Source organism: Rhineura floridana, chromosome 6 (genome assembly GCF_030035675.1).
Source record: "Rhineura floridana isolate rRhiFlo1 chromosome 6, rRhiFlo1.hap2, whole genome shotgun sequence".
NCBI classification, from domain to species: domain Eukaryota; kingdom Metazoa; phylum Chordata; class Lepidosauria; order Squamata; family Rhineuridae; genus Rhineura; species Rhineura floridana.
Genome location: NC_084485.1, coordinates 14,448,355 through 14,475,672, shown reverse-complemented (window position 1 = coordinate 14,475,672; position 27,318 = coordinate 14,448,355). Strand labels below are relative to the sequence as shown.

The window sequence follows — 27,318 nt, the reverse complement described above, 5'->3', positions numbered from 1 at the left end:
TGCTCTTATCAGCAGTAGTTGTGTTAATTATTTTAAAGTTATTTTATTGTTAACTACTTTGGATATCTTTGGTAGAAACACAGGGTATTGATATTTAAAATAAATAAATAATGGAACATTGGCATAGATTCTAATCTGGTTGTTTGATCATGTGGTGAAGGAATAGCGCTAGATGTGTTGACTTTTATGAGACCAGTGTGCACAACCAGCGATTTCTGTCTAGGAAGACAGCAGCAAATTATCTGATATAATTTAATTGTGTGTATAATTTGTACTGTGCACATGTATCTATAATTGCACTTTTAGTTTTTTTATGTTAAATAATTCTAAATTGTTACACTTTTCCTGAGGCTAAGTGAGATGGCAAATTAGAAATGAGGGAAAATATATAAAAAGGGTTGTATCCAACATTGGCTTCATCCAGTCATCAAGAGCAGCTTTTCTGGGGGGAGGGGCACAAGAGGCTGCAATGGACAGAGGTAGAAATTGTGTGCCCAGCCTCATGCAAGCAGAAGTGTTTTCCACTAGTGCAAAAGCACTCTTGGATATAACCCTGTGTCCCAGAATTGGTAGCAGTGAAAATTTACCATGGGTTCCTCCACAATGTTTGGAAATACTATAGAATCACTATGTGATCAGCATATCGGGGTGTAACTAGGAATTGAAAGATCTGTAAATTTTGGTTCTCTGTTTCTAATTTTTCCACTCTTAAATTCAGTTATCCACATTTCTGCAGCAATTTGTAATTTTTTTAAAAAAAATCTCATGAAAATTATCCACTGTTTTAGTGCAAAATTGTCCTAATAATTTATTTATTTATTATTTGATTTATATCCTGCCCTTCCTCCCAGCAGAAGCCCAGGGCGGCAAACAGAAGTGCTAAAAACACTTTAAAACATCATAAAGACAGACCTTAAAATACATTAAAACAAAATAATGTTAAAAACTTTTTTAAAAAAAGCTTTAAAAAATCTTTAAAAAAGGGTTAAAAGCATTATTTAAAAAAGCATATTAACAAGCAATTCTAACACAGGCCATTTTGAATGCAGCTTTGACAAACGTACACATTTTTTCAAGCAATCTCCTAATATAATGCACTTTTGTATGTTAGTTTCACAAATATATTTTCATGCATTTCCCTAATACATTTTGGTAAACGTTGTTTGGTTGGAGAATTGTACCACAACACTTTGGACAAGTGCAAATTTTGAAGGATGACTATATTTCGGTTCTTGTATTGTTTTGGAAAGTGCAAATTTGATAGGTTTGACTTTAAATGAGAACTGAATCAAATTTCTCCCCCATCTTAGGTGCAACCCATGCAGAATCCGTAATAAAAGTCTGATGCAAGCATTAGATGTGAGGAATGGCCCTCTCTAGTGCAGCATACGGAGACTGAGTCCAAGAGGCACAGCAAAGTTGCTTCACACTTGATTACTCAGCTCTGGATAACTTGCAAGTGAACATGTGAATGAATTCTATTGAAAAGCATCATGCTTGAAGTGACAGTAGAGTTATGAAAGCTATCTGGAATATTTGGTCTGTACTCATCAAGTGATATCCAGGCGTATATGGACTGGCCCAAGTTTTCCATGCTAAAAGAAGTGCCAATAAGTGGATCTGCTATGGCTGTAGAGGAAGGCCAGTGTTCAATAGCACAAAGGTACTAATGATCATGTGATGTAATACACAAATAGGGATGGAAGGATCTGTCAGTTTCAGCTCTCTTGGTCCCTCATTCTTTCAGTCTTCAATTCAGTTCTTTGCATTTTTGGCAGCAATTTGCATTTTTTTAAAAAAAAATCCTCATGAAAATTCTTCAGCATTTTAGCATGAATTTCTCCTAAGAAATACACCTCTTACGCAGTTTTGACTAATGTACAATTTTTCCAAGTGACTTTTCTTAATATAACGTGTTTTCATATGTTATCTTCACTAATATATTTATTTTGTGCTCCCTTTCTCCAAATATATGCATTTTTTGTAAACATTGTTTTATGGAGAACTGCACCACAAAATTCGGGTAAGTGCAAATTTTGACGAATGGCTGTGTTTTGATTCTCATATTGCTTCAGAAAGTGCAAATTTGGTAGAATCAGCTTCAGATGTGAACTGAATTGAGTTTCTACCTATCCCTGTGTACAATATAACAGTTTGGAAGATCTTCTCTTCAATTTTTGATTCACTACTTGTTACGTTTATGTGAAATCTTCCCTGTTATCCTCACCTCAATGAAAAGTGAGGTAGCATGTTAGGGACAGCTGTGAGAGGGGGGGAAAAGGGAAATATTTTCCAACTGGTTATATTGCATCTTCCATCACATGTTTAGTTTGCAACCTTATGGTGTTGGGCATTGCTCCTCACTGGAAAGTGAGCCTTTGCATTAAAGTTGAAAAGGTGTAAGCCATATGTGGCTTTGAGCAGCTTTACCAGACACAAATCTGGCCATTCTGACATTACAAATGCTTGGATCTCCTCCAGTGTTGACATGCCTGATACAGGCTCAGGCAAGGAAAAGTAACATAGAAAACTGACCCCGAAGGTGTGTTTGATGATCGTAGTGGGGAGAGGGGGAATCCTTTGCTATAGGAGAAAGAAAATCCAAAAGGGGTTAGTAAACTGTAGCAAAGCAGGTGGATTCTCCATGCAGAGAGAACCAATTTTTTCATAGTTGCATCAGCCAGCAGGATGCAGTTTAGCTACATGCACAACTTGTTTTTGATTGTTTGTGTCATTCTGAAAGCCAGGCTAATGGTATAATGCAAGATCTCACTATATATGGCGCACAACCTGATTGTGTGTTCCAGACAGATACAGATGCATCAAAATCCATATCTTTATTTTTATCTGGCCTTAGATCTCTCAATTTCTTCCTTTCAGCAGCAAACTTTTAGCACATTATTGCAAGCTCCCTTAAACCAAATCCATGCTTTTAGTCTGCATATTTTTGTGTCTGCTTAACACAGTCACTCTGGAAAGGTGCAACATATACATACAAATATTGCATGTGAGCTTCCCCCTCTCCTGAAAAAAATGGGAATGAAGTAGGTTGACAAGCAACATTTAAAAAGGAGGGAAAACATTGCTTTCAAACCAATTGAATAGTAAGCTTGTGTTTTTTTGGTAGGGTTTTGTTTTTTCATTTTTTTGCAAAAAAATATGAGGGATCAAACATTTACAAATAGTGACTGAAGAGCAGGGAATCTATCTTATCTATCTAATATATTGTCAAGGCAACTGACATCCTGAACAGATGTACATTTTTTAAATAAACCCGGGTGTTGGATTTGCAACTGGCTCTGTATGCCCAGATATGGCCAGTATTTGACAGAGTGTCTCGCCCTATCTAAAAAAGCCAAGAGAGACCCTCAGATGAGTCCAAAGGGGAGTATGGAACAGCTGATATAAATAGTCTTCATTCTCAGCTGCCCTTCTGGTGAAACTGTATTCAGGAGGCATCTGGGCAATCAAGTAGCGCAGGGCTGCCTCTTGATAACTCAGTGTCGAAGTGCAATGTGATCAGTGACCAAGCAGCTGTGGGGACAGGAGCCACTCCTGCCGAGGCCTTACATAGGCAGATCAACAGAGGCATTTCAGGGACTGAGGAATCTGGTGAGCTAACAGCAACCGAGAATAAAGTTCATTTCCAAAAGGACAGGACACTAGAGCCTGATCATGAAAGTCACACGTTCTCAGTTGGAGCCTTGGGGATGAGCAACTGTTCTTTTTATAACTTCTTCAGTGGACACTAAAAGTTAGAAGTACAGTCTTTTTTAAAAGAGAATCATTCCAAAAGTTAAGCAGAGAAAAGGAAGCGGGGGAGCACTGCAGAAATGACAATGGTAAAGGAATGTGCAGACCCGTCATGTCCTCTACTATAGGGATATTCAATACTTTCCCCATAATACTTCTAGTGGTACCTAGGTATGGGGAAGAAATTAAATTCAGTTCACATTTAAAAGTGAACCTACCCAATTCGCACTTTCTGAAACAATATGAGAACTGAAACACAGCCATCCTTCAAAATTCACATTTCTGTGAATTCTGCAGTGCACTTCTGTGTACAAGTAATGTGTACAAAAATGCATTTACTATAGTAAAGTGTGAATATAAATGCATGTATTAGTGAAAATAGTGTACAAAAATACATTACATTAAGGAAAATTGCTTTGCAAAAATGTGTATTGTCAGAAAACATTGCACTAAATGCTGATGAATTTTCATGAGGACTTTTTTATATAAAAAATCACAAACTGATGTAGAAATGTGGAGAGCTGAACTTTCCCCTTGAGTGGCTCTACATATCCTTATCTCGGACGCACAGAAAACATTACGACAAGCTGTTAGTTATGCAGTGCTGTGGATGGGTATCAATGTTTGCCTCTCACCAGCCCTGGATGTCCATTTTGGAGCGCAAACCTGGAAAGAAATGCTTACATAAAGTAGAACATGTTGGTAAGGCCTGGAACTAAAGTTCTGGTCAAATATCACAGACAGTGAACTTTGTAGGTCTGTGCTTGGGATGGGAAAAACATCTCGGAGATTTAGGAAAAAAGGCTAGTGAAATTTCCAAGGGGTAGGGATGAGATTATGCACACAGGAAGCTGCCTTATACCAATGGCTCACCTAGCTCAGTACTACACTGACCGGCAGTGGTTCTCCAGGAATTAATGCAGGAATCTCTTCCAGCCCTATTTGGAGATGCTAGGAATTGAACTGGTGCCTTCTGCATGGAAAGCAGATGATCTACCCCTGAGCTAGAGTCCTTCTACCAAACAAAGCAGCACTTATTAGGTGCCAGTGTGGTCGCAGGATGTAGCTCTTAGCGAAAGTGACAAGGAGAGCTATCATTTAAGGAAGGTAACCCAATGATTAGGTTCATTGCCGATTCACATAACTGACATTTCCTTGCTGTGTTGTTGGGCTTGCCATGTGAATGCTGCAAAATACGTACAGAGGACAACTGACCCCAGTTGTTTCTTCCACTCATTTTCTGAAGCTGCCCACCTGTCTATGACTTCATAGTGATGTCAGGTGATGCAATTTGAAGCCCTGACTGTCGGGACTTCAGTGGGAAGTGCTGGGCTGTTTGAAAGCTCTTTGAAAGCAGCTTCACGCCTTGCTCAAAGAGGGGGAAGCAGTTTCCATTCAGTGGTGCTGTTTTGGTGATATAAGGATCCACACTTAGAAGATGAATTCACTCTCAATATATATGGTAATAGGGAGCCCAGCAAAAGGACACAGGCTGAGTCAGCTCCAGATTTTGGAGGATCCTTGGGCAAGACTCTCTCTGTGGGCCTCCTCCCTCAGTGAACCTACCTCCTCACTGCGGCAGGTTGAGGGGGCTCTTGTCTGTGAGCCTCTTGCTGGGGTGAGGGCTTTTGGCAGATGCCCAACCATGCTGACTGCGGATGCCAGCCCCGGGCACAGGAACAAATGCCAAGAGCTGAGCCAAGATAAGATTCCATCTTATCTCTTGTGGTACCCAGTTTACTGAACCAGCCTTGTTCATCTGGTCATTTGGGGGTTACAGATACCTACTCTTGAGAACTGCTTTGGTGATTGAATTTATGGTTGCGTTTTTAATTTTTATTTATTGTAATGTGTTTTTATAGGCTTTAAGTTTATTGGGCTGTCTTTTAAGGCTGTAAACCACCTTGGGATTGGTATGGAAGGCAGTATCTAAATGTTTAGAAATAAATAAATTATGGGATAACCCATAATATAAGCATGGTCTCACTGGTTGCCTTTCAGCAAATCACAGTCTTTCAGTCTATGTTCTCTGTCTGTAAATTTGGAATTTATGATGTCCTCCTTGACAAGCTTTCGAGAGAAAGTGCAAGCTAAATGTTCTTTTTTATAAAAGAAAGCTAAATCAGTTAGCAACATCTAATATTGCATAGGAGGGAGGGAAGGAGAGAGAATTATATTGTTACTTTAAATCTCATCTGTGTACTTGTTTCAGTGATACAATAGCACTGGTCCTACAAGGTTTAGCACATATGTCCATCTAAACAAGCCTTGCCCACTCAGAAGCTGTTTTTCATGATCCCAAGAGCAAGATATTTTCCTGAACCCTGCTATCTGCTAGCTTTTTAATTAGAGATGGCAGGGCTTAAACCTGAGAACTTATATATAGGCCCAGTTCAGACAAGCATGGCTAGGATGATCATGAACAAGTAGGAGGAGGGAGAAAGCTTCCGCTAAAGAACAAATCACAGTTTCCTATTACATGCAAACTCAGGAAACTGTGGTTTATTCTAAACAAAGTTAGTTAACAAACCAACATGTGAAACCATGTAGAGAAGGCGGAAAGGTGATATGTGAGCCCAGGGTTTGCCATGGCTCATGCATGAACATCTGAACTATGGTTTAGATTATCATCTAAACTGGTTCACACAGTTCTACCACTGAGCTATAGTCTCTCCCCACAAATGATAACCAGACAAAGCACACTGGAGAACACAGATTCCAAAGAAAACTTGAAAAGAGAACACAGTTTTGTACACTCCTTGCTGACAGTGTTTGCCTACTAAGAATTGAAGGGCCAGGAATATTTTTTTTTTTGGGGGGGGAAATTCCACATATCTTTTTAAAATGAGAATTAGCATTTTCATAATTGATTCAAAGCAAGAAGATATGCCCTTTCCTGGGATGATGGCTGTTGTGAAGTTGTGACCTCAAATATCTTTTCTTCACTTACACTGCCTTTTAAACTTGGGTGGATCCGTTCTTGGAAATAATAAGACCAAAAAAAGAAATCTATTTGATCATTTTTGCAAAGAACAGCAAAATCATTGGCCAGGCTCCTCTTGGCTCCATGCTCTGCATTTCTCAGGACTATTTGAAATGGGAATTTATTCCTTGGGAAGGCCCCCATCAATTTGCTTTGCTCTTTTGTTGGCATGTTTATTAAAAAGCTGAGCATCCTGGTATTAAAGTTTTATCGGCATTGAAGAAGAATATGCCTTTTGAACAGATTCAGAAGTTATGGGTCTGGTCTTAGCTCTTCTCTGGTTGTGTAGCTTGGCTGAGTCAGCATTAAAATGTCAGCTCTGATTTCTCTCTCTCCCTCTGTGTTCCAGACATTTGTCCTTAAGCAAAACAGATAATAATGAAGTCAAATGCAAAGCTCCCTTTGATTTGCATGGGCCTTGCTGGACCGATACAGAGGTAAAGCGTCAAATCACAGAGCAATGGATTCTGTTTGTACAATGAGGATTGATTCTCAACCACAGATAGCGTTCAGGCAATCCTGTGCCACTAAATTCCGGTTGCATTTTGGTTTGCATTCAGAGAGGAAGCCATGCTCTAGGTTGCTTTGCCCTATGAGAAAAGGAAACATAGCTCAGGAGCTTTGCCTGCAGAAGGTTCTGGGTTCAATCCCTGGCATCACCAATTTAAAGTATTCAGATAGCTGAGCTTAAGGATTCCTTAAGGATGGAAACCATTGTAACCTTAACATGTGATCCCCCATCTTTGTGTTTGTTGCAATAATGCTGGATGGTGGTGGAGCGGATTTGTATGGGAACATAGGCAGCGGCCTTATATCGAAACAGACCATTGGTCCACCTACCTCACTTATCATCTGCACTGACTGGCAGCAGCTCTCCAGGGTTTCAGGCAGGGGATGTTCTTTACCAGGAGATGCTGGGGATAGAACCTGGGGTCTTCAGCATGCAAAGTAGATGCTCTGCCACTGAGCTACAGCTCTTACCCAACTGGTGAGAATGGTATTTGCTTACTTATGGATTTCAGAGTTCAGCTGGGCAAAAAGCGATGGATAAGAGCCAAGCAGGCATTTGTCAGGCACAATCAGCAGACAGAGGAAGTGTCAAGCACCCGCCTCCTGTTTGTTGATTCTCTCCTGCAAGTGCTCCCTGCCCATGCCCTACAAGGAAAACACATAGGGAGGCACCATTATATGGGGCGTTAGGTGATATGGGCTGGGGCCTAGGGCTGGCCCAAGACATTTTTCTGCCTGTGGCAAAGGTGGTCCCAGTCATTCCATATCACATACTTGATGGCAGCAGGGGTCTCACTCGTTTGAAAGAAGAGAGCCCATCTGTGCATTCAAAAGAATCTGTCCATTGAAATGAATAGGAAAGTTGTGTGTGCAGATCAGAACGTAGGCACCAGGAAGAGATTACTTGATTGGCACATTATGCTCTGATCACAATTATTGACGCAGGGCAGGATAGAAACTTCCATTTTTGTCTAATAGCAGCTTCAGGGGGGTAGGATTTAAAAACCTTCCCCAGGCAGTATGGTCTAGCTCCTGATCCTCTACCCACCCACCCTGCACACACTTGTATCTAACTAAATCTGTGAGTGCACTTGAACTAGGCATGGAAAGATATGTCCGTTTTCGTTCTCTCATTTTCCCACTTTTAAATTCAGTTCTCCACATTTCTGCAGCAATTTGCAATTTTTTAACAACAAAAACCCCTCATGAAAATTCTCCAGCATTTTAGTGCAGATGTCTCCTAATAAACACGTTTTTGTAGGCAGTTTTGACAAAGGTACAAATTTTTGACAGCCAAATCTTATCATATACTGCATTTTTGCATGTTCACTCATATATCATTTTTATGCATATTTCCCCCTAATATATGCATTTTTATAAATATTGTTTGGTTGGCAAACTGCATCACAAAATTCAGATAAGTGCAAATTTCGAAGGATGTTTGTGTTTTAGCTCTCGTATTGTTTCAGAAAGTGCAAATTCAGTAGATTAGGCTTTAAATGGGAAGTGAATCAAAATTCTCATCCTTTCCTAACCTGAAATTCCCCTTTCTCTCATCCCCTTGGGTTTCCCCCACATCACTCCCAAATGTGCTTCAGAGTCGTTCTGTGTATGCAATCATTTAGTTGGATACAACCCACAGATTTGCTATTTAAATTTTGAAAAGCAGGTATTTCTCATGTTTGGCCCTCAGTCTATGGTCTCTGCACAGCTGACATAATATCATTGTACAATGGCCATATTCTGCACTGTAGCTGCTGCTTAGAGGAGCAGCTGTTCTGTGTTGTGCTAAGGACCTCTCTGCTGGCAAAACACATCTTAGGATCAGGCCGTTAGTCAGCATGGTTAAGTGCATGCCTCTTTCTTTTATGGGCCAAGATATTTTGTTATTCATTTTAATAATTAACTAAAAGATGGGATTAAAAATTCATCAGGTGGCAAATCACTGCTTCTTAAAGTAATTCTGATATAATCAGCAGGAAACCATTTACATTTAAAAACTGCAGATAATTGCTGTAAAGCATTCTGCACTCAAGGAAGGTCTCCAGAAACAATTAATAGTTGCCACCTTTTTTTTAAAAAAGAGCTTCTGAAATGAGTCTCAAAATGAGATTAGGATGAGGCATAGTTGAATTAATTGGGTGGCTATTCAGTTTAACTTTTTCTGATTATGATTGCTATCATGCCATCATTGTAAAATGGTGAAGAAGCAAAAAGACAGGTCTCTGCCCCACGGGGGAAACAGTCTATATTTTGGGAAGAGAGAAATAGGGGGGGGGGTTTGCAGTGAGGGAACCAATAATGCATATGTTTAAATGTATTTTATTACCTATGCTTAGGTTGAATAGAGATTAAGCCATGGGGAATTTGAACACCGGTGGACAAATCTGCCAACTCTGGATTCTATCATTTTCTCATTTTTCCAATTTTAAGGTCAGTTTACCCTATTTCTGATCAGTTTGTAATCTTTTTTAAAAAAAGAAAATTCATCAGCAGTTTAGTGTGTACCTTTCTCTTAATGCACACATTTGTCTGCAGTTTTGCCTACTAGACACATTTCTGCAAGCAGCCTTCCTTAACAGAATGTATTTGAGTATGTTATTTTCAACCATATTTGCATGCTTCTAATACACACATTTTTGGTTTGAAAACTGCATTGCAAAATTCAGAAAAGTGAATTTTAAGGGATAACTGCAGTTTTGGTTTGCGGAGTGGCTTGGGAAGTGCAAATTAGGCGGATATGCATCAGAATGCAAACTGAACCATATTTCTTTCCCATCCCTGTTTGAAAGAACAGATAAATGAATTGGTGCTTTGCAGCTATTATTTGAATGAGCTCTAGCTACAAAGTGAGGGAATAAGCAGGATTGATTCCTGGAACAGGAGACCTTGGGACAGCTGAAAGCAGTAAAGGTGGAAACTCAAGGCTCAAGGGCAAGAATGATATTGTGTGGCCTGAAAAGTGTCTAGCTGATTGCTTGAAGCTGCATTCTGATTTTTTCCTCTGCTTCCATTGTATAAGTCAAAGCAATTTTAGACTTAGATTGTCTGAAGTTGTGTGACCAGGTTAGGGAAAGATTTGCATGGAGTTTTAACTATGATGATTCTTGTGCAGTGGGCAATACAGGTCCCTTCTTGGCTCTATGGTATAAGACTTGGTTTGCCTGTTTAGGTTACAGTCCACTGAGACATTCTCTTTTCTACCACCACCACCCACCTAAGTTACCCTGTTGAAATGAGTGGGAGCTGGCCAGGGATGGAATGATCTGTCAATTTTGGTTCTCTCAGTTTCTCATTTTGGTAATCTTAAACTAGGTTATCCACATTTCTGCAGCAATTTGCAATTTTGATTTAAATCCACATGAAAATTCTTCAACATTTTAGTGTGAATTTCTCCTAATAAATACATGTTTGTATGCAGTTTTGACTAATGTGCACATGTTGTAAGCTATTTCTCCTACTGTGATGCATTTTTGTATGTTATTTTCACCAATATATTCATTTGTGCACATTTCCCCCTAATATAATGCATTTTTGTAAACACTGCTTGGTTGGAGAAATCCATTGCAAAATTCAGATGAGTGCAAATCTTGAAGGATGTCTGCGTTTCAGTTCTCATATTGTTTCAGAAAGTACACATTTGGTAAATTTCTGCTTAAAATGTGAACTGAATCTAACTTCTCCCCCATCCCTAGCAGAAATGCAGTGATGAGTTTCCATTCAACCTGCACAAGGCAAACTTCCCAGTTAGTTGAACCTAGAGTCACAAATAAATAATTCACAGCTATATAGCACTTTTTTTAGTACTCAAAGTGCTTTGCATGTATTAAAACAAGCGCATCAACCAGCATTCTGATCCAAGTACTGTAGATGGGCATGCATACGTGTTGAAACAGAGAAGCAGTGGCTTGACTAAGGCCACCTAATGACTGAACAAAATTTGAACTTGTGACATCTGGGGTCAGAGCTCAGTCTTTTAAGTGCTGTGTTATCTTAGTGCCAGCTAGTATAAGGTAAAAGTGTTCCTGGATTATACCATTCCAGGATGCAAATGGCTGCAAGCTTAAATGCTCCCCCATGAAAAAGAAAACCCTCCCACAATCAATAAAACAATATAGAATAAAAACCAACCCTTATCCTAATACCAGAGAGAAAGGTGCAAGGTAGCCCTCTTCCTGACATAGTATTATGGGATGTTCCCTTTCTTACAAAGGGGCATTCCAACATGAACTCCCCCCCACACACACACTGTAGCATCAAGACAAAGCTTTAGCACTTGATAAACTGGCCCAGATACCAGAAGCGAGTGAAGCAGTAAGTGGAGCACAGCCACTAGCTTCCTGGTAGGTGGGTTACAGTTGCTTATCAGGAGAGGTGAGGCAGTGAGGAGCAGAGCGCAGTGCATGCGGACGCAGTGGCGCAGTGGAATCTGCACCTAGCTGTAATCTGAACTTTTGTCCAAGGTGCTTTTGGACTAAACCCTGGAGTGAATTCCTCTGCCCACTGATATGGAGCCACCAGCCACTACTGCTGGCAGGAGCACCAGATTGGCTCCACTGGAGTGTCTGCACTGCACTGGTTTCCCCACCATCCCTCCCTCCCAGTAAGCAATAGCAACCCACTGGCTAGTGCACTGGCTCCACCCGACTCAGTGAACCCCTTATGCACCTGTTCTAAAGATCTAATAGAAGTGAATGTAACTAATGGTGACTGTACAGGCCCAGAAGGGTTAAGAACAGAACTCCCGCCCAGTGGAGGTCTGGCTATCTGCCACTTCATGTTCATTTAGGTAATGGTTTAAACCTGATCTGTACTGGCAGGACTTTGGAACGCAATGTAGGTGGCTTTGTTTGTTCCCCTGTTGCCCTGCTAACTGATACGTTGCTTAATGGCATTTTATGGTTATATTTTAATGCATTTGTAATGTTGCATTTTTAAAGAGCTATTTGTTGTTGTACATTATATGTTAGCCACTCTGGGCTCTGCGGGAGGAGGCGTAGGATAAAGGAAATAAAGGGCTGTGACTAGTGCAAGGATTAGCGGTAGCACAGTGAGATTTCCCCGCCTGTCCTCCCATGCTGTCCCCAAGTCTGCTCCAGAGGGTTAGGGGAAAAACCCAGAATGGATGTAGGGGGTGCGCAGGGGAAGGAGAGGGGAATAATGTTCCATTGCACAAGCAGAAATCCTTGCACAAATGGAATATTCACCTTAGCGCTATGTTGAATAGAAAACATGCACCATAATTATTGTTAGTTGTTTATGATGATGATGATGATGATGTAGTAGTAGTAGTAGTATTTCATAACACTTCATGTGTTAGCCCTGGTGTTTGACACTTGAGATGTACGTTTTTAGGATCCATCCTATTCCTGTGATTGATTAGTTTTAAACTGTTTTTAATATTGTATTTTACATAGTTGTAACCCATCCTGGGACCTTGTGGTGAAGGGTGAATCTTTTGTTTTTGTCATCATCATCATCATCATCATCATGTCAGCAATCATCATCATCATGATGTCAGCAATCCTTACAACAACTCTGCCAGGGAGACTATTTGTGCTGCTGCAATACTGTAGATGCAGAGGAGTGAGAGAGGCTAAGAGTTCAGGGGATGAGGAAAGATTTGAGTTAGGGACATCGTAGTGCAGGAGTGAGGAACTTCAGGCCTGGGGGCCAAATGAAGCCCTCAAGGCCTCCCTACCTGGCCCTTGGAGCTCTTCCCATGTCACACCCCTTCCCGGACTACCCCCTTATTCCCAGGTAATATCTTTCAATGGCCCTGCGCAACACCCTTCTTGAGTACTTTTGCGAGGCTGGAATGTGTTCTTGAATTATTATTGTGTTGCTTGCTCACCTGGGTGGAGAGATGTGCATTGGATCAGGGTTTATGTCAAAACAAAAGAAAAGAAAACCCACTCTTCTGACTCTTGCATAACTGGAATGTAGCCTACTGTACAAAGGTCAGACTCACACTTGTTGCTCTGCCCACTTTGGCCCCGCCCACCACCTTCATGCGGCTCCCAGTCGGTTGCTGATGAGGAAATGCAGCTCTCAAGCTGAGAAAAGGTTCCCCACCCCTGTCCTAGTGAGAGCCGATTGCAACAGCTCTATAGCAAGGCAATGGCATGGCCTTGTTTCTTGAGCCTTGCCGTTAACAAGGAGGCTCTCTTACACAGAAAGAAGCAGCTGCTTTCTTTTTCCATACCTCACATGTAGAAAGGGATGGATGAGTTTACTTCTGGTCTGCGTCACTTTTGCAAATGTTCATACATAAGTCCTTTTTGTCCCATTTCCACTTTTATTCGCAATGTGAAAAAAAATCCACATGAAAAATTGCATTTAAACACAAAATTGAAGTACATTTTAAAGTATTTTTTTCTCAAGATATGCCTCTCTAAAATACACTTTTTTAAAAACAAACAAACATTTTGGTACATTTTTGAACCAAGAAGTACACTGCAAAATACAGAGAAATATGAAATCTGAAGAATAATTGCCTTCCAGTCCAGGGCTGTAGCTCAGTGGTAGAACATCTGTCTTAGAAGCAGAAGGTCCCAGGTTCAGTCTTTGCCATCTCCAGGTAGGCCCGGGAAAGACTCCTGCCTGAAACTTGGAGAACGGCTGCCAGTCAGTGTAGACAATACTGAGCTCAATGGACCAACAGACTGGCTCAGAATAAGGCAGTTTCCAATGTTCCTAAGTTGAACTAGGGTGGCAGGGAGAAATTTGAAGGTGCAGATCAGGTCAGTTTGCATCAGAATTTGCAAAGAATAACTTCCTAAAACATCCATATTCACACCTTTTTCTTTTTCTTTCTTTCTTTCTTTCTTTCTTTCTTTCTTTCTTTCTTTCTTTCTTTCTTTCTTTCTTTCTTTCTTTCTTTCTTTCTTTCTTTCTTTCTTTCTTTCTTTCTTTCTTTCCTCCCTCCCTCCCTCCCTCCCTCCCTCCCACTTAAAAGCAGGTACTATAAAAGCAAAGGAGCTGTTCACTGCCAATACAGTTTGTGCTTTTGATAAAGCAAACAATTAAACTGGGTTTTAAACATTTGCTGACTGCATAATCCCATCCAGGGGAGTGTACTCAGCATTTTTAAACAGCAACTGATACCAGATACCACTCTATTCGACAAAACACCAGCAGCCCTGCTAAAATCAATAGAAAATTAGATGCTATGAAAATGCAGTATGTGTCCAATTAGTTATAATTGGAGCAAATGTTGATGTAGATAAAGTTCCAGAGTAAGATGTATTTGCCTGAGATGCTCTCCGCTTAGAGATTATGCATGGCTTCCTAATGACAGCTCCTTGGCCCTGATGGATCCTATCACAGAAATGATGGCCTATCAGATGCACACTTGTTAAGCATTATCTAATTATGCAGGTGCACAGAACCTTTAAGATAGCTTTGGTGTTCTCCGGTGCCTTTTGAAAAATGGTTCTCCATCATGCTGAGAACTCCTGGTTGGACTTGACAAATTATGCCAACAAATCTGCTTAAGATAAAAAAAAATCTTGAATGCTGTGACATTCAATGTACTGTTTCTAAGTTCAGGGTCTTTTACTTTTAAAAATAAATAAATTGGATTCCAGAGCAGATATCTGCAGTCGCCATTCCCCTTTCCACTTGGCAAGCTTTCCTGTACAGCTTATTTTCTTCCCCAGAGTTGTACCATTCTAAATACACAGGTTGCACACCCGTACACCCTGATCCAGAACTACATGTGCCCTGATGAGGTATCACCTTCAATTGGACAATCATGCAAACCTGACCCAGTGAGGTGAAGGGGAGGCACTTTTTGCAGAGGGAGCTTTGTGTACAGTTATTTTGCTGCTGGCTTTTGCTTGTTCGTGAACTGCCTCGGTATTTCTTCTTGAAATGAAAGGGGATATATAAATTATTTTAATAATAATAATGCACCTTGAAACCCCAAGGTGCACAAAAAAATCACTTAATCTGTGTGTGTGTGTGTGTGTTTTGGAGGCATTTTTTCAAGTACAAATATGTTCTGCTCTGGAGGTGGGCAAGTTGTTCAGCAGTGAGGACCATACTTCCAAAACTCAATCATAATCACGAGGGCTAGAAACTTAATATCGTTCTGGTTATTCATATTGTTAGTATTTTTTTTTAAAAAAATGATTGTAGTTACATTTCTAGGGACTATTTTTTTTAAATAAACCTCACATTGTATTCCTATTAGCAAAAATATCAATCAATGGTGATCTATCTAGCCCAGTATTCTTTCTGCTTACAATGGCCAGGCAAGTGCTTCAAGAAGATTTACAAGCAATGCTGGATGGTGCTATACTTTTGGCTAATTCCAAGCTTTTAACAGCAAGTATTTTATTTATTTATTATATTTCTATCCCGCCCTTCCTCCCAAAGAACCTCAGAGCAACAAACACAAGAAAACAATTTAACAGCAACAAAAAGAAAAACATTCCATAAACAGTTAAAAATATTCTAAAAACAGTTACAGTTTAAAAACATTTTTCCATCCGGTGATCCCCAGGTTGCCAGGAACCTTGAGCCACCAAATGCCTGGGTAAAGAAGTATGCTATCCCCACAAATGAAGCTGTACTTTGAATCCAATGGCTAATAGCCACCATTCACCACTATTCTAGTGCACATTTCACCTAACATTCTCATTTATGTTTGCAATTTCCCATAATATAATGCAATTGTGTTATTTTCATTAATATATGCATTTTATGACACTTTATCCTAGAATATGCATTTTTAACATATTACTTGGCTGAAGTAATTGCAAATTCATCAAAAGTCTGAATTTCAAATGGTGGCTGTGTTTCGTTTTGTGTATGGCTTCAGAAAGTGCAGATTTTTATTTTATTATCTATATATCACTCGCAAGAGCCAGTGTGGTGTAGTGGTGAAGGTGTTGGACTACGACCTGGGAGACCAGGGTTCGAATCCCCACACAGCCGTGAAGTGCACTGGCTGACCTTGGGCCAGTCACTGCCTCTCAGCCTCATGAAAACCCTATTCAGAGGGTCACCTTAAGTCGGAATCGACTTGAAGGCAGTCCATTTCCATTTCCATATATCACTTAAGCACTAATGTTTCTAAGCAGTGTAGGTAGGGCCACTTTAAATGTGAACTAAATCAAATTACTTCCCCATCTCTAGCTCAGAGCAGGATTGTATACTCATCCTCGTGGCTTCCCCTCGCATGCTTACTTACATGGAAGGGGCTCAGATGTGGAATGCAGTGGTTTGTGCAGTCCCTTACTGCACTGCAATTGTGATCTGGCTGAATAATTTACAAGTGAATTTACAGTTCTGTTGGTGGATTGCCTCTTGGACAAGAGACAGATAAGAGACTGTTTGAGTCATCAAAGACCATGTCATCTGTGACAGGAGTCCTTCAGATTTAGCAGCACCAAACACTACATTAACAGAGAAAACTTCTAAAAGCTAATTACTAAAGGAACGTGTACTTCATTAAGATAAAGCTGTAAAAAAAAATCAATATTTAGCATTGTTGTTTTGATTGGATTTCCCTAATGCTAACAGGCTTGATCCAAAAAGGAAAGAATGATCTCTTTATCTAGCTGAAGAATATCAGAACTACCTCAAACGTGGGGGCCATCTGTGCTTGAAACAATAGTAGCTTGGAGGTCATCAGTTTCATTTCTTCAAAGTTTCCCCCACCCCATGCCACAAAGCGGTTTCCAGGTATGGTAAGCAGGTTCCCTTTTCTTTTATTCAGAGAGAAAGGCATCATGTTGGCGGTTCAATGTTCTTTAATTCTACTGCATACTGGGAATCTTCTGCTTCATTAGCGATATTGACATGTTGCGATTTGTGATGACAATTTGTGATCCTTTCGCTTAAAGACAAAAAGGGGGGTGAGAAGAAAATAACGGCACCAGGATCCCAATGTAAGTGCAAAGCAGAAATGAATCCCCCTTGCTGATTATAACATCACACTGTGGCTAAATGACTATAGAAATCCTATAGACTCAAAAGTAAGTTTTATTCTTTTACTTCTAGGGAGGGATGTAAGAAAGCATTGTTTCTCATTCTGCCCTGTATTCCTTGCATGCAGCACTGTCTCTGTTTGGCTTCAATTCATCTTCTGCCACAAACAACATTACTCATCTCTGTCTGCTGTGGCAAAATTACGTAACTTACATCAGTACCATAATTATCTGTGTTACATTGTCATAATATTGTTCCATGCAAAGGAAACGGAATGCAAATGGCAGGGGAGAGTGATCAATTACGTATCATTTGCAGACTGAAAGCAACAGCAGCAGCAAATACCGATCGTATTCACTGGATTGATTTCTGTTCTGTACATGGGATGACTAATTGAACTTTGGCAATTTCTGCTCCCATTTTCCATTTCTGTCGGAAGTCTCTGACATCCCTATTCCTAGGCATAGGACTTCACCCTGAGTTATGAACGAGGAAGCCCAAGCCCAAATGTAATACCAGGGATAATATGAAGGAGTTATAGGGTACTGCTTTATGATGAATCAGATCTTTATATTGGTCTGTCTAGCCAAGTATTGGCAATGGCTCTCCAAGGCCTCAGGCAGTTGTCTTTCTCAGGATGGCTGCTTGAGATCATAGGGAGATAGGAAGCTGTTCCTTTCGATGTTTTATTGCAGCCTTTGTCAACCCCATGCTGCTTTTGGCTGGTGGGAGTTGTAGCCCAAACATCTGGAGGGCACCAAGTTGGCAAAGTCTGTTATACTGAGCCATACCATTAGTCTATCTTGCTCAATATTTTCTACACTGGCTGGCCGCAATTCTTCAGTGTTTGAGGCAGGAGTCTTTCCCATCCCTTCATAGACAGGCCAGGGACTGACCCTGAGCCCTGTTGCATACAAAGCGGATGCTCTGCTCTGCTCCTGAGCTATAGCCCTTCTCAGGTGTCCTTTAACTGGAGGATCAGGGATTGAATGTGAGACCTTGTGCACGCAAAGGGTGTCCTCAGCCACCCTTCCTCTATTGCTGATCTACCTCACAGGGTTGTTACAAGAATTAGTAAGGGGAATGCATGGAAAGCTCCTTGGAATACTCTTAAAGCACTACAGAAAAGCTGCGCGTTGTTACAGTTGTTGTTGGCCCCAGCTTCTATTGAACATAAGCTTTAATGGAGCTCTGGCCAGGATGGGCCGTGTCCCACTGCATGATAATCTGGGAAGGGTTAAGACTTTTTTAGACATAATGAGGGAGGGATTTGTTAACAAGCAAGAGCCAGGTAACGCTGCTCTTTTGCCAGCCACAGACCTGTAGATAATCTCTATTGATGAAAAGTTCCTGCTTGAAACCTAATTAATAGAATCAGAGGCTCAGTGGTTTATAGTGATGCAAGAGCTACCATAGGACATGTCCACCTAAGTATCTAATTAAGGCTGCAATCTCAGAGTTATACAGTGGTGGGTTTTTTTCTGGCTAAGCACGTATACAATAGTGTTGTAGTCTGCCACCTAGACAAGCTCGTGCTGCAATCCAATTACGGGTTTTCAAGATTCCACAGCACTACCCCTTCTTACCACTATGTAGCAACACATAATACTGCTCCTTGCTCCTGAAGGTGATAGAATGTGTGTTTGTTAGAATACTGGGGTGAAGGTCAAAGCCAGAGTCACATGACACAAAATAAGAACCCTGTACAGCGGCAATGCATCATGGTGCTGAGTGATAAAACGTGAAAGCTATCATGCAATTGAACGAAGCCCAAATTCAAATACGTTGTGGCAAACCATCTGTATACTTGCATTGCGGTGTGCTCTGGTGTATCAGTAAATACTTAAGGGAACATAGGAAGTTGCCTTATCCTGAGTCAGGCCATTGGTCCATCCAGATCAGTATTGCATGTGTTGACTAGGAGCAGCTCTCCAGGAATTCAGACAGAGGCCTCTCCCAGCCCACCTGGAGATGCTGCCAGGGATTGGTTGGTTGGTTGGTTGGTTGGTTGGTTGGTTGGTTGGTATACCTGAACCTTCTTCAGGCAAAGCAGATTCTCTGTCACTGACCTACGGCCCTTCCCCATGGACAATGTTACAATATGACACAATAGTCACTGTTGAAATGCGCCCAAACTGAAGGATGCTCAGATGTTGTCTCCATATTCTGATAAACACAGGCTATCACCATCTGCCAAACGATAAAGGGCTCCAGAAAGGGAACGACATTAGCTGGTTGCATTTGAGAGTGGCAACTGCAGGATTTTGTAGATAAGCACAGTACGCTCACTCACTGTAGCTCGGCATGTGCTGTGCTTTTGAAAGCCGTGTGCAGATTATGCTGACTGCATGCAGCCGCGATGTGCAAATCGGGTGCAGCCATCAAGCTTTTTGTAGATTTCCAGTGAGGCCCTGTGAACTAAAGAAGTTTCTCATCCCTGGTTAAAACACATGTTGCCATACCTGTCATGGAAAAGACACAAAATAGTTAAGGTGATATGTTTTAGATGATACTTTTTATTCCAGCCCTCACCAACCTGCTGCCCTCCAGGAGTTTTGGACTTTGGCTGCCATCAACCCTGGGCAGCACAGCCATAGTTCAGAATCTACAGGGCGCCAGGTTGGTGATGGCTGTTTTATTCTAGCAACTGGTGTGGGATTTTCAGCAAAGAATAGAAAGCAAATACTTTATTAGAGTAAGTGGAATAAGAAACTTTTCAAATGGGATAGCGGCAACCATATGCATTTCCTAGATGGGCAACAGATTTTGGCAATATTGCCCAGGGCCTGGTAGTTTCCTGGGGCACGGGTGCAGGTCAACTGCAGATTATTTTAGCAGACACATGAGGTAACTTGACGTCTATGCATTGCCTAGACCTGAATGTTCTGCTCTGATTTGTGCTCTGTCAGAGGTGCCTGTTTGTTTCCAGAATCAACATCTATTTCATTTTCCTTTTGTTACAATTATGAAGCCTCAAAATGAGCTTAATAGTGTGTTAATTGATGATGTATAGAATAGGATGTTTTCACTCTTGTCAAAGGAGCTTATTTTTCTTCTGTATTTTTATTGAAAAGAAAAGTTAAACAAAGAAACAAGCAAACAAAATATCTCCAGCATATACTGGGTGTGTATAGATCCTTGTCTTCTCCTTAGAAAAAAATCTGATTAACAGAATAATTACATTTATAAAGAAACCCCTCTTTACTCCATTGAGCTTGGCTGCCCACATCATCCCCTACCCTGTATTTCCATTTTATCCTCACAACAACTCTGTGAGGTAGGCTAGATTGAGAAATAGTGACTGGCCCAACATTTCAGTGAGCTTCATAGTGGAGAGGGATTTGAACCCTAGTCTCCCCATTCCTAATGCAACACTAACCAATCCTGTGGGCCTTCAAAGCTTGCAGAGATCACATCCTCCTCCCCCCCCCCATTTTCCATTGCAATCTCTCTGCTGGACTACAGATACCTTCTGACCAGTACAAGAAGTCTAATGACAATGGGGGGGGGAATAGAAATTCAATTTGGTTTGCATTCCAAGCCGAATCTATCAAATTTGCACTTCCCGAAACAATATGAGAACTGAAATATAGCCACCCTTCAGAATGCACATGTATCCAAATTTTGCAATGCAGCTTTCCAATCAAACAGTGTTTACAAAAATGCATACATTAGGGGAAAATATGCATACAAATGACTAGTGAAAATAACATATAAAAATGCATTGTTAGGAGAAATTGCTTGCAAAAATGTGAACATTGTTTTATTTATTTAATAACTTTTATATACTGCTTGATTGTAAGAAAACCTCTAAAACTGCATGCAAAAATGTTTAGTAGGAGAAATACACACTAAAATGCTGAAGAATTTTCATGAGGATTTTTTTTAAAGAAATGGCAAATTTCTATGGAACTGAATTTAAGAGTGGAAAATGAGCGATGGAGAAAGCCAAAATGGACAGTTCTTTCCATCCCTAAATGACGCCAATCAGTGGCCATTCTCCCAAAATTACAGAAATGTATTCTCTGCAGACTCAGCCAACTCTGGGCGTGAACATCTTTTCCCAGAGGTGTTCTGAGACTTTTTATTGAGAGTCGGTTCTTCTTGTCAATTGCTTACAGATAGGCTGCTATGTTACATGTGTGTGTGGATTTGTGTATTTCTGTCCACTCGGATGATATTTCTTGAGCTGGATTGTTATATATACTATGTGTTTAAAATAGGTGACTCTTTTTATTGTGTTTTAGTTCATTTTTAAAATATATATAAAATGCTGTAGCCCCTCCTGAGACCTTAGGGAAACAGAAATCTAGAAATCTTGATAAGGAAATAGTGGCCCCAGGGGAGCATCCCCACATCCAGCTGCTCAGCCTGCAGGCAAAAGATGGCAGTGGAGTAGCCCTTTGTAACAAACTCCAGAGCCCACAGTGGCTATTTGCAGTTTTGCCACTAAGGTCTCCCTGGTGGAAAGCACATTATTATTTTTGATTAATGGTGAACAGCCAGGAAAAAACTGCTTTTCCAAAAAGGGAACCCCCAACCATAACTCATTGCAGAGAGCTAAACAAATGTTACAACCTATACACACACTTTCTCTCACCTACTCTGCGATTGATTTCGGATACATTATGTGGGGGGTTCTCTGTTCCTCCTCTTGAGAATGGCAAAGTGGTGTTAACTGATCAGCTACCAGGATCGCTGTATGCCTCAACCTTGTATCATTGCAATTCTCTCCTGCTTCCAAATGATATTCTTAGACCATGAGTGAGATGTTGAAACAGTCCAGGTATTCCCAGCTATGCAGGACATTTCCATAGTGTTAATCGGAACACTGCAGACCAGTAATTGTGCATCGTCCTTGACACATCCCTTCCACATTCCATGTCATTTTTATGATTCTGGTTGCATGCTTCCAATTACCACTCTGCTTGCATGAAAATGTGATTGAAGAACCAAAGGATTTAATTAAACCACTCAAGAATAAGGCTGAATCATTTCATATCTTTATTGTAGCTAGGTCTTCATGTCGTTCCTTGACTTTGAATATCTCTTGAAAGAGTACCTAGAAATAACATGATTCAATTAATTGCAGGGATCTCCTTTCACGGCTATTATTCTTGGTATCACTTTCCCATATAAGAGCAGATAAGCAACAGAATAAGCTGACTGTGCTGGTTACAGATTATTATTAGTAGTAGTCATATTTGTAGTGGTAGTAAGTAGTGTGTAGAGCAGAATCATTTTACCTGGTGCTTTATAGCATATGAAAAAGGCAAGTGCTTACCCCAAAGAACTTAACTACTTTTAATTTCTTATTTATTTATTTATTGTGGGAAGACAACAGGAGGGATAGAAAGAAAATAGGCAAGATTGATATGAGCAAATGGGATTTTCCATATATAGACCTCAGAGCAGCTGAGGATTAAATAAGGGGAGAGTTAATCATGGACTTCAAAGTATTGATGGGGAAAATTTGTTTGGTTTGCATTTGAGTGCAATTTACCTAATTTGCACTTCCCAAACTAATTCACAAATTGAATTAGTTATCCTTTGCAGCTATCCTTTGCAGTTTGCATGTGTTACATTTTTGCAAGGCACCAAAAAAGTGCATGTTAGGGTAAATTGTGTGCAGAAATGTGTACATCAGTGAAATAACATACAAAATGCAATATGTTCTGGAAAATTGCTTGCAAAATGTGTGCATTAGGTAAAATTGTATACAAAAATGTGTATGTTGAGAGTTGTGTGCATGAAAACGTATATGAATGTTTGTGCAGACGTAAAAATAAAAGAAGCAACCTGGTCCTGAAACGGGGTGAATTGAATTTAAGAATGGGAAAATGAGGAACTGAAAGTGACAGATTTGTCCATCCCTGCTTCAAAGAAAAGGTGAGTTTTGAAGAGGGACTTGGAGGAAGAGAGAATTAGCAAACTGCATCTCACAGTGCTTTCTAGAAGTGAGTTTCCAAGGGGGCAACCTTGCAGAAATATAGGTTGAGGTTGTTCATCCTGGAGCAGAAGCTTAGACCAGAACTGGAGTGGGGAACCTGTGGCCTTCCAGATGTTGCTGGATTACAACTCCCACAATCCCTGGCCATTAGATTAGCCATGCTGGCTGGGGCTGACAGGAGTTGGAGTTCACCAACATCTTGAGGAACACAAGTTCCCCACCCATGGACGAGAGTATTAACTGGATGTTGTCCAGCTCTATGATTCACACAACACACACACCCGGCGCTGTCTGAGGCGCCATTGCCTTTTCTGAGCTTTTCAAAATAGCATTGCAATAGTTTTACAAGACATTGTTTATTTATTTATTTGACAGTCCAGGATAAAGTTAAGACTGGTTTAAATTGAGCATTGTGGCAGAAATGATGAAATGCTGCCTCTCTTCCCCCCCCCCCCTTGCTGGGTCGTGGGAGAGGAGGCACAGAAGAGATGACGAAACCATTTATTTCCAGTAATGGAGTTTAACTCAGCAGAGCTCTGGGAGAGAAGCTGTTCCCAGGTAGTAAGGATAAAAAACTGCCATGCCTGCAATTTTAGCAACCTGAGTTCAGCAATGTGCCATGTATCGTATTATGCTTAGGAAAGCTCACATGTCTTCCTCTTGAACTTTTTATTTGCAATTAATCACGTCTTGATTTTCTTCTCCCCTCTTTCTTGGAGCCACAAATCAGAGAAAGTGGGAGGGTGGTATCAACATGCAACCTCCTCTTTCCCTCTTTGTATTTTTGTTGTAAACCCTAGGTTTGTGAGATGTAGGAAAGACAAACCACAAGCATTAAACTGGTTGAATGGAAATGTTGGTATGAATGTATTTTTTAAAAAACCCTTTGTCTGATCTGCATCCCAGCTAAGTAGCACTAGGATTTGAACCAGTGGGTTCACTGGGACTGAAGGCAAATTTACACACCTGCACATGTGTGCACCCGCACATTTTTATTTCTCAACCCCCCCACACACACACCCTTTGTTTCCCCATGCAACATTTCGTTTTCACAGTAGTTTGCCCTGAGAAGTAGTGACTGGCCTGAGGTTGCCAAAGACTTTCTAATCAACATAGATTTGAATCCAGGCCTCCTTGCTCACCATATTGCCCATTTCACCATAGCAGATTTATGGAAGTGAACACAACACACTTTCTCACATCCATCGCAGATTGGATATCGCACACATGCACTTTCATGCAGCCTCAAGCAAAATCTAGGTAAGCCATCCACATGGTTGTGAGACATTGATCTGCATTTGCGGATCGGCCCTAAATCAGCTTTGCATCCAGCCCCATTGATACATATAGCTGAGTCTGGTACAGCATATTGCATTGCTGATCATAAAATGGTACATGAGAAGCAATTAAGAAAGATCTGTGTTGCTGTATGGCCTGTGCAGTGGGAGCATCTATAAGGCATGGAATTAACAGACTAGGTACGCAAGGTAGTGCTGAAAACATTTACCATAAGAGCAACCCAAAGGCCACTGGAACTAAATCTAAGTGGGCCACCCTGCTTGCTGACCTTGGTTGGCCATAAAGCTTCTCAACATAGATTTCACCCTGATTCCCCATGCAGTTAACACACCACTCCTAGCAAAGGGAGACATTGTCAGGGAAGACAGAATTAATCATTAGGTTTTCAAATGCTTCATACTAAAGGTTACCACTATTAAGGATGAAGGAGAAATTCGATTCAGTTCACATTTAAAAGCAAGCCTACCAAATTCTCACTTTTCGTAACAATATGAAAACCAAAACATAGCCATCCTTCAAAATTCACACTTGTGCAAATTTTGCAATGCAGTTCTCCAACCAACCAGTGTCTGTAAAAATATATATTAGGGGAATGTCTGCATCAAAATGAATATGTTCACACACAAAAAAAGCCCCCAGACAGAATACATTATATTAGGGGAAATTCTGTGCAAAATGTGTACATTAGTCAAAACTGTATGCTAATGTGTTTATTTGGAGAAATTTGTACTGAAATGCTGATGATTTTCATGAGGATTGTTTTTTAAGAAAATGCAAATTGTTGCAAAAATGTGGAGAACAATTTAACACTTGCAAAATGAGAAATTGAGAGACATGCCTAACCACCAAACACCAAATATTTGCCCCAAGTGATAAAACATTCCATTCCAAAGAGGAACCTACCCCCCTCCGTTTTGGTCACAGTAGCCACACTCCCTCTTTTCCAGAAGTTTGGGTGAGGAGCTCATCCTCACATGCACCAACCAACCTAAGGAGGCATATTTATTTTTATTTTATTTAGTATTACATTTATATCCCGCCTTTCCTCCCAGAAGGAGTCTAGAGTGCCATATGCATGCCGATTTCTTTTCCTGTTGGTCTGCCTTCTTGCACTTAAGTGTCTGCCATCATGTGCAACCCTTCTGGTGAAGTACAACCTAGATTGGTAAAGAAGGAAGCTGCTGGAATCAGTGCAGGGTCAGCCACAGAGTCTCTAAGGAATTTTGCCCCCACTCCCCTTCTAGCTTCCCGCGAACCGTGACAAGGCCCAGAATGCTTTGCTAAAGCTGGTAAAATGGAACCAAATCAACTGTTCAATGGATTTGGTCCCCTTCAACCAGCTGTAGCTGTGCATTGATCACACTCTCAGAGGCGGCTCTGAAGAATGAAGCGCTCCAAGTGGACCGAGACAACCAGAAGACAAATGGCTCCGGTGGACTTTGTCGATAAGGGAATTATGATGAGTGGCACCTACAGATCTATCGCCCTAGCTCTAAACTGGTGGGCTGGGCCCAAAGTCATTATGTGGTTGCCAGTCAATTCCATGTAACTGAGGCCACTCAGAGATTGATAATCTCCATCTTCCTACTGTTATTGATCTGAGCAGTAATTTAGAACTGTATATTTTAACAGCAGAAGCTTGCAAGTTTCCATAGCGTGTTAAAGCTGTCCCTTCAAAAAGAGCTTTCTGTGCTTCGGTGTTTGTCTGTCTTTCAGTAATTAATAAACATTTTCATGCAATGCTCCCTTTCTATAAACTATTTTTTTTAAATCAACAACAACAAAAAACCCCAAACCTTTATTTTTAATCAGCCATTCAGCACAACGGAGGATTGAATCTGCAGAAGAGGTTTGGTGAAAATAGAATATGATGCAAAATGGGGCAAAAAATTACAAATACATCCTAACTTTATTAGGCACTGATAAGTTCTTATCTAAAGCTTTGCTGTGACTACCATGGAAAGAGACATAGAATTTGCCTTTTTATTGATATAGGAGGCGTTAAGTTTACAGTGAGAAAGACTGCTGAGGAAGGATGCTTGTTTCTTAGAGGTTTACACAACTGAGGGCAGAGACAAATATTTTTTTTCCACAGAACCTTTTCACAAGTATGCAACTCCAGCATACCTGACAAATGGCCGTTCAGCCTCTTCTTAAATACCTCCAGAGAAGGAGAGCCTGCCAACTCCCAAGGCAGCCTGTTCCACTGTCAGATGGGGAATTTCCCCTAAAGTTCAGATGAAGTCTCCTTACTTGCAAACTCCATCCATCCATTCTAGTCCTGCCCTGTGGAGCAACAGAGAATGAATCTGTTTTAAGGACGGTAGCTCAGTGGTGGAGCCTCTGTGTTGCTTGCAAGAAGGTCCCAGGTTCAAACCCTGGTGTCTCCAGGACGGGCTGAGGGAAAGCTCCTGTGTGAAAAGCTGGAGAGCGGTTGCCAGTCAGAGTAGTGAATACTGAGCTAGATGGACCTATGGTCTGACTCCTTGTAAGGCACTTTCCTATGTTCTGTGTGGCAGGCCTTCCGATATTTGAAGACCGCTCTCATGTCATCCCTTAATCTCCTCTTTTCCTGGCTAATCCTACCCAGTTTTTTCAACCATGCCTCATAGGACTTGGTTTCCAGACACCTCTCATAATGCAAGAACTTGGGGCTCACTTAACGACATTGATTGCCAGTAGATTCAGGACCAAAAGGGGTTTGCACAAATGCACATTGGGAATTCGCTGCCAAAAGATGTGGCAATAGCCACTACTACCTTTGCTGGCTTTTAAAGCGGATTAGACAACTTCATGGAGGTCTATGAACACCTATTAGGCCTAGGCGCCAAATGGAGCCTCCAAGTTGAGAGGCAGTAATCCTCTTGAGTACCAGTTGGAGGTG

General features: G+C 40.9%; 1 protein-coding gene across 8 annotated transcripts in view; it reads left to right on the top strand.

Annotated features, from left to right (window-relative positions):
• LOC133387065 (uncharacterized) overlaps nucleotides 1-27,318 on the top strand; it is a 93,108-nt gene that overhangs the window by 15,697 nt on the left and 50,093 nt on the right. For 2 of the 8 annotated variants that reach the window (XR_009763351.1, XR_009763356.1), the window contains one exon: nucleotides 1,311-1,927. The exons of 4 other annotated variants lie outside the window; for them this stretch is intronic. The gene's annotated coding sequence lies outside the window, so the exon portion shown is untranslated. Of the gene's footprint in view, nucleotides 1-1,310; nucleotides 1,928-9,585; nucleotides 9,676-27,318 lie in introns of those variants that run through there. 2 more of the 8 variants (XR_009763352.1, XR_009763355.1) reach the window with 2 other exon arrangements.